The sequence below is a fragment of the Ambystoma mexicanum genome, chromosome 5q, assembly GCF_040938575.1.
Source record: "Ambystoma mexicanum isolate Mex_15411 chromosome 5q, UKY_AmexF1_1, whole genome shotgun sequence".
NCBI classification, from domain to species: Eukaryota; Metazoa; Chordata; class Amphibia; order Caudata; family Ambystomatidae; genus Ambystoma; species Ambystoma mexicanum.
Window position 1 is genome coordinate 1,028,769,981 of NC_090933.1, and position 12,433 is coordinate 1,028,782,413.

A 12,433-nucleotide genomic window follows, 5' to 3' on the forward strand; every position below is an offset into this window, starting at 1 on the left:
GGAAGCAAGCCTGCTGGGCAAGTGACAGCTAGGCTGGAATGAATGGGAGAAAACTGTTTAAAAGCAGGTCTCTGGGACTTGGAAGGCAGAATCGACCACTGGAACGAAAGAACTGAAGACGAGCTGAAGGAAGACGACTGCTGCAACTCCTGGACCATTGGTTTTCCCAGTGAAGCCCTGCTGCATGTCTGAATTGCCTGGAACTCCCTCGACAGAGAAGCCCCTTCAAGGAAGACTTCGTCCCTTGAGCTGGTGGGAACAACCAACTCGCAAGCCACCTGGAAACCATTTTCATACTGGTCGAATTTTCTTCATAGTGCTGTTGAAGACTGGATAGCCAGTGAGAATTATACCAGTTTGTGGACTTTAATGCACTCACACCTTAAACCACCATTTTGCCAAGCTTATGGACCCGTCCTCATGCAGTGCAGGAACCTCCCAACGTCCACCCTCTTGTCCCCACGACTGAGGCACAGGAACAGCGAAATCTGCAGGAACTGCCAGGAACAACTGTCCCAGCTACAGCTTTTCTTCATTACAAAGGTACTGTGCAAATGCGGTTGAGAAATCCTCTCTGCTGCCGTGAAAGTTTGTGAAACTTTCCCAACTTTGGAATCTTGTTCGCTCCTAATCTGACCTATAACTCTTTTTCATGCAAACTACTTCTAAGAGCATTGGCAATGAAAGTTTACTACCAGAACATTGCTATCCTATCCAAGACACTGATCCATTGACTTTGGCCCAGGCCTACTGAATTGAACTGCCTCTTGTAGTGAACTGAAACTATTTGCCTTGCCTAAGAAAGTAATTGTGTTTGATTCTTATAACCTTTGTCTTTTACTCCTTTTTGAAAGTTACTAAAGTGCCATTTTGCTCCCACTTCAGGGGAGCCTAACTTGTTCAGAAACATATTGGTTTAGTACTGTAGTGTATTATAGTGTGATATTGATCTGATTATTACTAGTGGAATATTTTCTAACTAAATTTGTAAATAAATTAATATTGTTTTACCAAGAAACCTTGAGTAAGTGTTTGTTTGAACCACTGTGATTGCAAGTCCTTTGTGTAACACCTTGAACCGCTCACATCCCTCTTGAGATAAGCCTGGCTGCTCAGCCCTGCTACCACAAAACTGTGTAGTACAGACTTTTACCAAAGGTGAGATTGTGCTTACACCTGTAGTCTTAATTGTGTGTAGTGTTCCCAAAGAGTACCGCATGTAATTCTGTCTAACAGTGAGAACACAAGTGATTGACTTGGAATGGCTGCGGAGCCCTTTCCCTTATCCAAGATTAAATTTGCAGCAAAATCGAGGACTTCCAATAGAAGATCTGCTCTCATGCAGGCATCCCAGACATGGACCAAACACAGGCCACAGTGGTTTCAGTCATTCAGGCACTCCAGACATCCTGGCACCAGTAATGTGGATTGGGACTAGAAAGTCCCAGCCATCTTCCTGACCACACATACGTGACAGGCAGAAGCCCGTGAAAGATATCGGTTTTGCGTGAGACTGCATGCCCAAATAAGGAAACCAGGGTCACTCGACCTGGGTGAAGGCAAGGGACAAAATGGCCAAGGGACAGAACAAAAGATTTTGTGGCTCGGCCATTTTCGGACTTGGCCACAGTCTTCAGCCAAATGTGGAAAACACAGTTGAACTCTGTAAAAAGAAGTAAAACATGAAAATAATGCTACCAGTTCGTCCCAGGCATGGTCATACAATTACCACAAAATCCTTTGAGGGTGTCTAGCGCCATAAAACAAAAAGGTAGCCAAGCGCACGGTACTGGAAGGTACATGCACTGTTAAAAAGTTACCAAGAAATAGCAACATAGTCAAAGACTAAGGGAAACATAGTTTCCCAGTACTGTCAGTCTAAAGGGGGTGTCAGTTTCCCCATAACAAGTGAGCAAATTTCCAGGGGAGTTCAACTGAAGGCTGGGCTCCACTTGACAAAGTCAGGTTAGGATAGTCAAATAAAAGCAAAAAGTTTGAGGGCTCCATAAATGGAGGGAAAATTGCACATACATGAAATCTTTCCTAACTCATACCCACCCATAGACTTAACAACTGGGGCACCGATGCAGACTCCATGTCATCACAGGTCTTCCTGGTACATCAAAACCAGTGGCACAACAGCAGCACAGCAGAATGTAGCAGCATCTACACAGTGCAAGCACAATGCATATGTGACATAGTAAAGCAATGTAAAACAATGTGACGTAGCATTGTGCTCATGTTTGAATAATTTTGGTCAATTTAAGGTACTATTCCTGGCTGAGTCCTTTCTTTTTATTTGTATTTCCATTGTCAGCACGCTTGGGCCTGGTTTATTCTGACTGTGAAAATAATATAAATATCTTTTTTTCTCCAGTCTGAGCCCTGTTGCAGTGGGCCAACTATATATGTATGTGTTAGTCTGTGTGTTAAGCTGATACATTGTGAATTGTTCTCTTATTTTTGTCCATCAATACTTCAAGTCTTTTTTGACTGTGCCTTCCACAAATCAAATTATGTTTTCATTGATCGCTTCCACATGTATTATGTATACTTCAAGTCTTTTCCAAATGTGCCTTCCACACATCAATGTTGTCTTCATTTATTGCTTCCACATTTAATTGATAATTTCCTTTTTGATGTTATATGCAAGTCAATACCATTCTTTACCTCTGTGTTCTGATGATCTAATGTTTACACACTTTTACATGTCTTATGACTTTGCGAGAATTTACAAGAAAGTATTTATTTTGTCCATTTATTGAAAGGCATTAGAACCATCACAAGTGTAAGAAAATCAATAGGAATAAAAGAAAGCAAGAAGCAAAAGAAGAAAGGAAAGAGTTACATTAGGGTTGGTATTATGAAACCATAGACTACTTACTAATGGATCTAAGAGTAGGAAAACATGTCATACATTAAAAGGCCAAAATGGTAACTTTGAAATAATTTGCTTTCCCAGCTAGATTCTCTCCTGAAGAACCATGGAAATAATCCCATGGGGAAACACGTGTTGAGAGAAGAGACTAATTTGTGATACAATTGATTTGGGGAGATGTGATTTAATTAAGAATATAATTCATGAGGACATCTTTTGAAAGTAAAAAGAATCATTGAAGAAAACTAACTGACTTGCATATAACAGTATAGATAATAAATGTGGAAGCGACCAATGAATACATAATTTGATCTGTGCAAGGCACATTCAAAAAAGACAAAGTATTGATGGACAAAAATAAGAGAACAATTAAATGAATTAACTTGTGAAATCCACAATGTATCAGCTTAAATAATTTGTAAGACTAACAAATACATATATAGTTGGCGCACTGTAACAGGGCTCAGACTGGAGAAACAAAAATAGCATTGTGCTCACGTGCCATTGCAATGGCCTCAAAGTGCCATAAGTGAATGACTTAGGAGGACACAAGTCCAAGACCTCACTGATAGGACAGAGTCACATATAATGTGAGTGCATAGTAGCAAGCAAAAATCAATGAATGCAGGGACTAGAGTAGGAAAGCATAGCATTCCAAGCCCCTGCAACTAACACAAGTTGTACAGGCATGTGTTGGGGTGATGCTACGGAAGTATGATGGTGAGTGAGCCAAGCAAATGGATGTGTATAGCTAGATATAAAAAAAGCTCACATGTGAAGATGAAGCATTACAGTGACAGATATGCAGCATGACATGAGAGCATCCACTGGCTAGTAGCTGATGTGTTTAGGTGGCTGGCCATGCATTGGGAGGCACCCCACCCACACAACGACTGCACAATTGCTGAGCATTTGTCGCATATCCACAATTAGGCCCCCAAACCACGTGACAGTCACAGAACAAATCCATACCAAAATCAAAGCAAACAAAATGCAGCACATGAACAAAGAGACACCAACAACTGTGTGATGAATAAACAGAAAGGTTGCCAGACATTTGGTCGAAAACCAAATGGTCGATTTTTTTTTTTATTTTATTTTAACCCCCCAACCCCCTTTTTTTCTCTAAAAACCCCTTTTTATATTAAACGAAAACCCGAAAAATAAATATATAAATAAATAAAAAATTCGACCATTTGGTTTTCGACCAAATTGCGTCGACCAAATTGCAGTCGACCAGTTTTTATTCGACCAGTTGACTGGACACCAACAGAAATCTGTATTATCACTATTTACACTACGAAAAGCTACTATGCGGAAGTCAAAAATTAAAAACCACACATTACACTATATACATAGGCAGCAGGCTCAATAGTTTCTCATCACATCTTCCAGAGCAGAGTTGCATTCATCATCCTCACTTGGAGGCGGGCCATTCGGTCCTGAATGGCTTGCATACTATTTCTCAACCCTCTCTCCTCATCTTCTCCTCCAATATGGCAACCCACCTCAGTGTCCTTCCCTCCATCAGCTCTACCCTGGCCCTAGAAACCTATGCCATCCTATCCCGCTGCCTCTCTGCCATCAGCTGCATCCTAAAGTCCCTCCAGACACACACCATTTCCCTAAATTGCCTAAATTCCTCCTGCCAGGTGACTCTTGCCTGCTTCATGTCCTTGGGCCCTGCAAGGATTGCCTCTGGCCACTCCTAAACTGCTGCTTCCTGGCCTACTGTACCCTGCACATGCACCCCGCCATCTGTATGTTGCATTTCGGGGGGGTTTCAGTATCAGAACTGTCCTGATGGGCCAGCTGTCTATTGATGCCTGTTCCTGTGTAGGTGCCTGGGCAGGCATAGTGACCACATCTTCTGTACTTGCCGGGACTTCCACATGAGGCAGGGTCATGCTGACCACCAGACTGGGTGGTCTGGATGGGATTGGAGTAGATGGTGCTGTGATGCAAACTGGCAACGAAGGTGACTCAGAGAATGACTGGGGCACAGAGGAGGCAGTAAAAGAGGGGCCAAATGAATGTGCCAGTGAACAGAGACCACCCGAGAGCAGTGCATGTGCCAGTTGGGCCAGGTAGCGGGTTATCGATTTGTGATGATGTGAGAGTGCTGCACACATCTCTCTCACATCATCATGTGTCAAGCCTGCCCACCTTGCAATCCCAGCCAGCATGGAATGAGTCATCTCAGCGGTGATCTACCTGGTCCTAAGGGGGCACAGTTTGGGTAGAGGCATCCGCAACATAGGCATTGCTGCATCAGAATGAGCAGAGAAAGGAGGCTGGGAAGCTCCCTCTATGGTGTACTGCATATCCTCCTGTCCCTGGCCCAGGGGTGCAGCCTGAACATCCTATTGGATGCCCCCCCCCAGACCCATGGGGTGGCCTTCATCTGCCTCCTCCTCCACACCTCCTCCATCTCCCTGGATGACTCCAGAGAGTCTTCCTCCCTGGATGGCCCCTCCGTTTCCACACCCTGGCCCACAGCCACTGAGGAGTCCCCCACCACAACAACCTCCTGGGATGTTTTCCCAGCAGCTCCGCCCAATGTGCCTTGTGCTCCCCAGCCAACTCTCCTTCAGAGGAGGTGGATTTAAGTGTGGCTGGCCGAGGTGTGCAGTTTGGTCTGGTGGTTCTGTCCTTGTCCTTCTGCTCCAGAGCGATGCCTCTGCCCTCTTCACGAGCTGCAGCAGCTCAGGTAAATTGGGACAAAACTCATTGACATCAGTAATCTTCGTCAATGGATGTGTGGCATACACAACATGATCATAAATCATACAGCATGTTTCAACTCACACACACAATGCACACACACCCGCACATGCCCAGGCAAACTACATGTCAAATGCTGCATAAGTGTAGTGTGAAGGCTGAATCACAGTCATGACACATGCACATGTCAACAAAGCACATTGTACAGTGGCCCACAAACACATCATTAAAAACAGGTAATGCCACCATACCAATGACCAACCAACACAAGTATGACCTGCAGCCATGGAAATGGTAACAGCACATGGCATCTGTCCACACATGTGACAGCATGATGTGCAAGCAAGCAACATGTGAACAGAGGATAGTATGGAAGCAACACGCTGGTCTTGGAAGCAAGACCATGCAGAGCAACAGAGGTTTGAATCTGGGGTCAATGCTTAGAAACCAAACTAAGGTATGGTATCAGGTGCATTATAAAAAAACAATTAAATGCCAATAAAACAAATAAATAAATAAAAATGTACTGACACATATCTAGAAAGAAATTGCACATGTCAGGTGGTCAAACATATGTATATTGTATGTGCACACATACACTTGTGTTCCAAATGCAGTGGGATGAGAGGTCACCTTCCTGTCCTGGAGATGTCAACGCATCAGCTTAACATAGGCAGGCATCAATGCGCATGTGTCACTCTCAGCATATGTGTCTGCATGGATGCACTGTCAGGTATGCCACACATGGAGTCGTCCATCATGCATGTCACTCACATGCGCACAACATAGTATGTCTGCATCTGTTCTGTTCCAGAACTTGGTCCATGATCTCACACATTATATGCCCAAGTACAAGTCACTGAAACGCGATCTTCCAATACTTATGCAGGTATACAATGTCTGATCCCACAAATGCCCCGGATTGGCATGAGGTAGCAAGCTGCTGCATCTCACACCACACATAGCTGCAAAAAAGATGTGGCATCTGCAAACGTGCATGCCACATATAAGCTGTAGAGCATTGGCCCACATGGGTACTCATCAGCAGCTTCTATACGACCTGCAGCTCTACCTGGGTGAATTGGTTGCAGCCTTCATGGTACATCGCCACAGTGGTTTCCCTAGTGAGGGCTGCCACCACCTTGGAATGGCTAAGGGTCTTGAGGTCATCACAACTTTTCCGGACCATGTTCCTGGTGCAGTCTGCCACCTCCTCTGCGTTGATTGCAGCCATGATCTCATCCCAGATTCTCAGCATTGTGTCACTGCCCAGCTCCGTAGATGGGCTGAAGAGGGCATCATAGGCACCCAGGACCTGATCCACCGGGATGCCATCTTCAGTGGAGGTGAAGTTGGCAGCCCGAAGTGTGGGTGCTCCTCTCCTCAGAGGGTGTAGATGCAGCAGACATGGCACCCTGAGGCAGGTATGGCTTTCCTCGGTCCTGGCTAGGTGCTGTAGAGCTGTTGTGGTATTGGCAGGGAGAGGTAAAAATCCCAAGGACAGAAGAGGTGGCCACAAGCCCAACACAGGAGTACAGGCAAAAGAAGAACAGCTGTACTCAAAGAGAGAGCTGGTTGCAGGCAGGTACTCGCTCTAGAGCAGGCAGCAGCAGATTAGCAGGGAGTGAGGCAAAACAGGGCCAGAGGAGGCAAAAACAGCAGTTTGCAGGCTATATGAACTGTGGTGTGCATCTTGCATCTGCAGCAGTTGATGGCAGAGAAAATGCCCTTAACATGTAAGTTATGTCCTGCATGCAGTGATGCAGCACACCTATGTGGCACGCCTACATGGCTCACGGCAATGACGGTCTGATATAAAGCACACAACACGCATCACTGGTTTTGCATGTGAAGTTACGATCTGGATGAGTTTCGCATATGTATTTGGGTGTCATACGCAATCCGTTTCCTTCAGGTAATGTGTACCGCATTTTTTGTTTTTGGGGGTTTACCTCTGTGCATGCACGTTTGTGTTCTTTTTTACTTTTTGGAAGCGTTTCGTATCGCATAAGCAATTTTTGAGTCTCTGGGTGCCCCTGCAGATTGTGAATGACTTGTTTCACTTTTCGTAAGCTTTCCAAGTATCGCGTATGCAATTTATGTGTTTCCGGGTGTCTCTGCATATCGCTTACTGTATTTATTTTGTCTTTTGGGGTACATTGGAGCTTTGCTGGACCACACTTCTACATTACACATCACGTAGACTGTTGCCTTCCTCATATTGCCCAGGAGATTAACTTGGTGAGCCTTCAATTTATCCTTTACACCTGTGACATGAATGAAAAGACCCCAAGCGGAAAAGGGAGCAGGCAGGGCATGGTAGGACTACATAGAGTAGCATTGGGCCATCATGGTAACACACACGGTCCATAGAAAGAGGATTTAGGAAGTGCTAGGGAAAGATAAACATGGTTGCCTTGAGGTCGGCGGGATGGCATGTGCAGGTAACAATGGGTTGACAGAATCTTGACATATATGTGCTCACTATGGCTAGTGAAATGCAATGTCCCATGTTGTTGCAGCGATCCTGATTCATCCGGTGACTGCACTATGTGAAAAACCAGAGGGTGTTTCCAACTTAGCCCGTACACAGGTGGCCAGGGAAGGGCCATCACTTTTGGATCCCGACCCTGCGGGTGACCAAGAGAGGGAGGATCACCTGGGTAGGGGCTCCTCGGGAAGTGGGGAAGAAACACCTGATGGCGAAACATGGTATTCCCCTATTTTCACAACCCATCTAACCCCTAGCATTTCTTATTTTATGGCAAACTACAGCTCCCATAATTCCTCCCTGTTAAATTGGTGTTAAGATGGATTTCTAAATTCTGACCTGGTGGGCAAAAGTTTAGGAAGCCACCCTAGTTTAGTGGAACAAGAGAACCTTCTGGACAAATCAGACCAATCTAAGCTTGGCAGGCAGTCAAGACTAAGGCCCTCATCACAAGTATGGCCTGTGCCCTTAAATGCAGCGATAACGATATTACCACTGCATTTAAGGGCTGGCCAAATCACATGCTGGGCGTAAAATGGCATTTTTATCGCTAGCTTTTTTCTGGAGGTAAAAATGTCAATGTTTGGGCTATTTTGGGGCATTTTTGGTGCTATTACTGCTGGTGCATTGAACCAATCAGAGTTGTGGTAGCTCTATTAATGTTGGACGGTATCCCAGCAGTATTACTGCCAGGATACAGCCCAGCTCGTGATGAGGGGCCGGTGAGAGTGATCGGAAGCCCACAATGAGCACACACAGTAAAGCTCCACAGAATACTCTTAGACAAGTGTATATCAAAAATACATTTATTATAGGCTTTATAACTAAATACAAATAAACAACAGTAATAGTAAAGTTACCACACACACCTTACACTATTTAACATATATCCAAATCTGTTTTGCCTAATGCGGATAAGGGGGAGAACACATGTTGAAGAACCAGGATTTTAGAAGTTTTCAAAATTTTAGGTGGTATTAGGTGTTTGTTATTTCTTTCCGGAGGTTGTTCCAGGTTTTTGCCGCTGGGTGGGAGAAAGAGGAGCCCCCTTGTTTTTTTCTGGTGTACGGATTTGGTTCCAGGCAGATTTAATTGATTAATCTGAGGAGTCTCGTTGGTTTGTAGATTGTTATTTTCTTTTGTAGGAATTATGCTCCTTGTCCGCTGATTGCCATGTGCGTTATGCAAATTGTTTTGAACGTGATACAAAGTTTGATTGAAAGCTGATGTAGTGTTTTTAGCGCTGGATTGATGTGGTCTCTTCTGGATAGTTTGAGGAGGAGTCTACCTGCTGCATTTTTGATGCATTGTAATTTCTTCAGGAGGGGTTCTGGCATACCAAGGCAGAGGCTGTTTGCGTAGTTGATTCTTGACATGGTGAGGGAGATGTTTGTCAGTGTTTTGTGGGTGAAGGAGGAGAAAGGTAGGATTCTTCTTGTGTGAAGGAGGAAGAAGCATTTCTTAATTATTGCATTTACTTGTGGTTCTAAGGTTAGAGTGTTGTCCATTAGGGCTCTCAGGTGTTTTACTACTTTAAATGTTGTGGGCGCAATTCTGTTCTGTTCTGTTGGCCAGGGAATGAAGCTGTCTTTCCTGGGTTGATTTTTAAGTTGTTGGCGTTCATCCAGTCATAGAAGAATAATGCCCTATTACCTTGCAGGTAGAGCGACTTTCAGAGTGACTTTCGAGTTTTGGGAATTGCTAGCGAGCGCAGGCTAGCCCCGCTAAGGTGAGTATCTTTTCAGGGATTCTCGTGCGTAAAGAACAATGGCTGTGCCAGGGTGCCACCAGTAAGTGATGCAAGTATTCACAAACCCTCAACACAGTCCGGGCCAAATGTTGCCAGTCTAATCCAGGTCGCTCATAGGTTTAGCCCATGCAGTTGCCAGTCGCTCTGGCTTTCAGCGGCTTTGCGGCAGGATGATCATCCGTGGCGGGACAGTAGCCTCCTCTCAGCTCTCATTGAAGAAAGGAAGACAGTTCCATTGCTGAATGTCTCAGGGCAAAGGGGGCAGGTATGCAAGGCTCTCACAATGATGTCACCACAGCCGGGTAACACAGGGACCGCAAATACTCACATCATGGCACACTCTCATAAATCCTGTCCCAGAGGAGCTAAGACAACAAGTTGTAGCGGGAGAGGGCCAGGGACCACAAGTTAGCGATTCCCAAAGTGTAAAGCCTCAAATCAGGACCGCAGCACTCCTAGACGATACCCCTGGTTTGAGCTGATCAGTTTGTTGGATGGCCCAGGAACACAGCTGAACAGGCTCTTTTTGAGGGTAAGCAGGAGGTGCCAAGAGTAGTTGGTCCCACTACTCCAAAGAGTGGAAGCACCCTTGCAGGTCTTCTGTGATCTATACAAAAGCAGGGATCTGACAGGACAACAGCAGATTAGGGTGCCAAACCTTCCAGCACATTTCTGGTGGTTCCACGGGTCTGCTCTTCCATTTCAGGATACTTAGCTCATTCTGTAGTTCGGTATGAACTTCAATTGATGAACCAGGAATGGATGCAGTGCCCCTTCCCTTATCCAAGATTTGTTTTGTGCTCAAATCTGGCATAGCCAATGGAAGATCTGTTCTCTTGCATTCACGCCAGGCGTTGGCCAATCACAGCCCATGGTGGTTCCAGTCATTCAGGCATACCAGACATACGGGCAAAAGTAGTGTGGATAGGGACTGGACAGTCCAAACCTTCTTCCTGGGCACTAGCACACATGACATACAGGAGCCCGAAAAAGATGCAGGTTTTCACAGGAGGCTACATGCCCACATAAGGAATCCTGGGGTTTCTCGACCTGGGGGTAGGCAAATGGACAAAATGGCCAAAGGATCTATAAAAAGACTTTGTGGCATGGTCATTTTTGGCACTGGCCACAGTCTTGAGCCAAATGCGTTTTGGTTCATTAAAAAGAAGTAAAAATACTTGGACAGTGACCTGCTGCCACCAGTTTGTCCTAGGTGCACTTGTACAATCCCCAAAAATGTATTAGTGGGTGGCTAGGACCATAAAACAAAAGGACCCCTATGCGCAATACTGTAAGGTACTTGGCACATAGATAAAAAGTTATCAAGAAATGGCAACATTGTCAAAGACATAGTTTTACAGTACTGACAGCCAGAAGGACGTGTCAGTTTCCCCCATAACTATTGAGCAAAAACACAGAGGAGTGCAGCTGAAGGCTGTGCTCCACTGATGATAAAAGTCAGATTTGGTAAGCCAAACAAAAGCAAACATTTGGGGCTTCCAAACATGGAGGGAAAATTACACCTAAGGAGTATCTCTCCTAACAATCGGCCACACTACTGAGGCGAGGAAGATAAGGAATAAAGTCAGGCAGAATACCTTCACTGACTTGCACTCTTTCTGTCCCTGTAATGAGGCCAGGAAGAGTCATGCATGTAATCCTAACTATATACACTGCCATTTATTAACACTCGTTCAGACGAATAAAAGATGGTGCACATAGGCACACTATGAGTGAAGCTGGGTCCGAGAAGGAACAGTTCTTTTGGGGCTGATGCAAACCAGGTGAAGGCCAAAGAGCTGATCTGCAGTTATGAAGATCGAGAGAGAGCCAGGCGAGAATCCCCAACTTCGCAAATCCGTAAGCATTCCAAGACTGAAACTGAGTGAGCCAAAGACAGAAACCTTCAAGGTACTTGAAAGCAGCCTGCAACCCTCCCGGGTGAACAACACAGTTGTGGAGGTGCAGAGAAGGTGTTGGAATGGCCTTGACTGCTACATGAAGAACATTGATGAAAGATGGCTGAGTAACACAACTGGTGAGTTATTAAAGCCAACACAAGTCTGGTTTGTGTTAAAAGCAAAAATAACTGTAACTGAAACGTTGAAAGTTGCGTGCCTGCAAATAAAACACGTAATGGAAAGGACAATTGATGAATTGTAAAAAGAATGGATACAAGTAACAGAGTGGTCCTACAAGGCGAAATTGCACTTTCGAAGGTCTCTGTGAAATGTTCTGAGTTGATTGGGATTCAAAGGCAAGAAAGTAATTGTGATCCTAAAAGAAAGTTGAATTAATGAAAAGCAAAGTATGTAAACTCTGAGTATGCCAAGATGTCAAAATATATGAACTATGAAAGAGGCCATGAAGGCCAACAAAGAGGCATTGGTGTTGTACGAGGAGGAGGATTGAGTATTTTAGAATTATTGACCGAGAGGTCGAAGTGGTCATGCAGAGGCCTATGTAAAATCCTTGCAGTTTCTAAAGTCTTTCGATAGTGAAAAGACACCTAAGACAAAACGTGGGTGTTAGGGAAAATTCTCAGAAATGTGCTAATTGCCTCTACCTTAGGGAGCCCAGCAACTTTGCT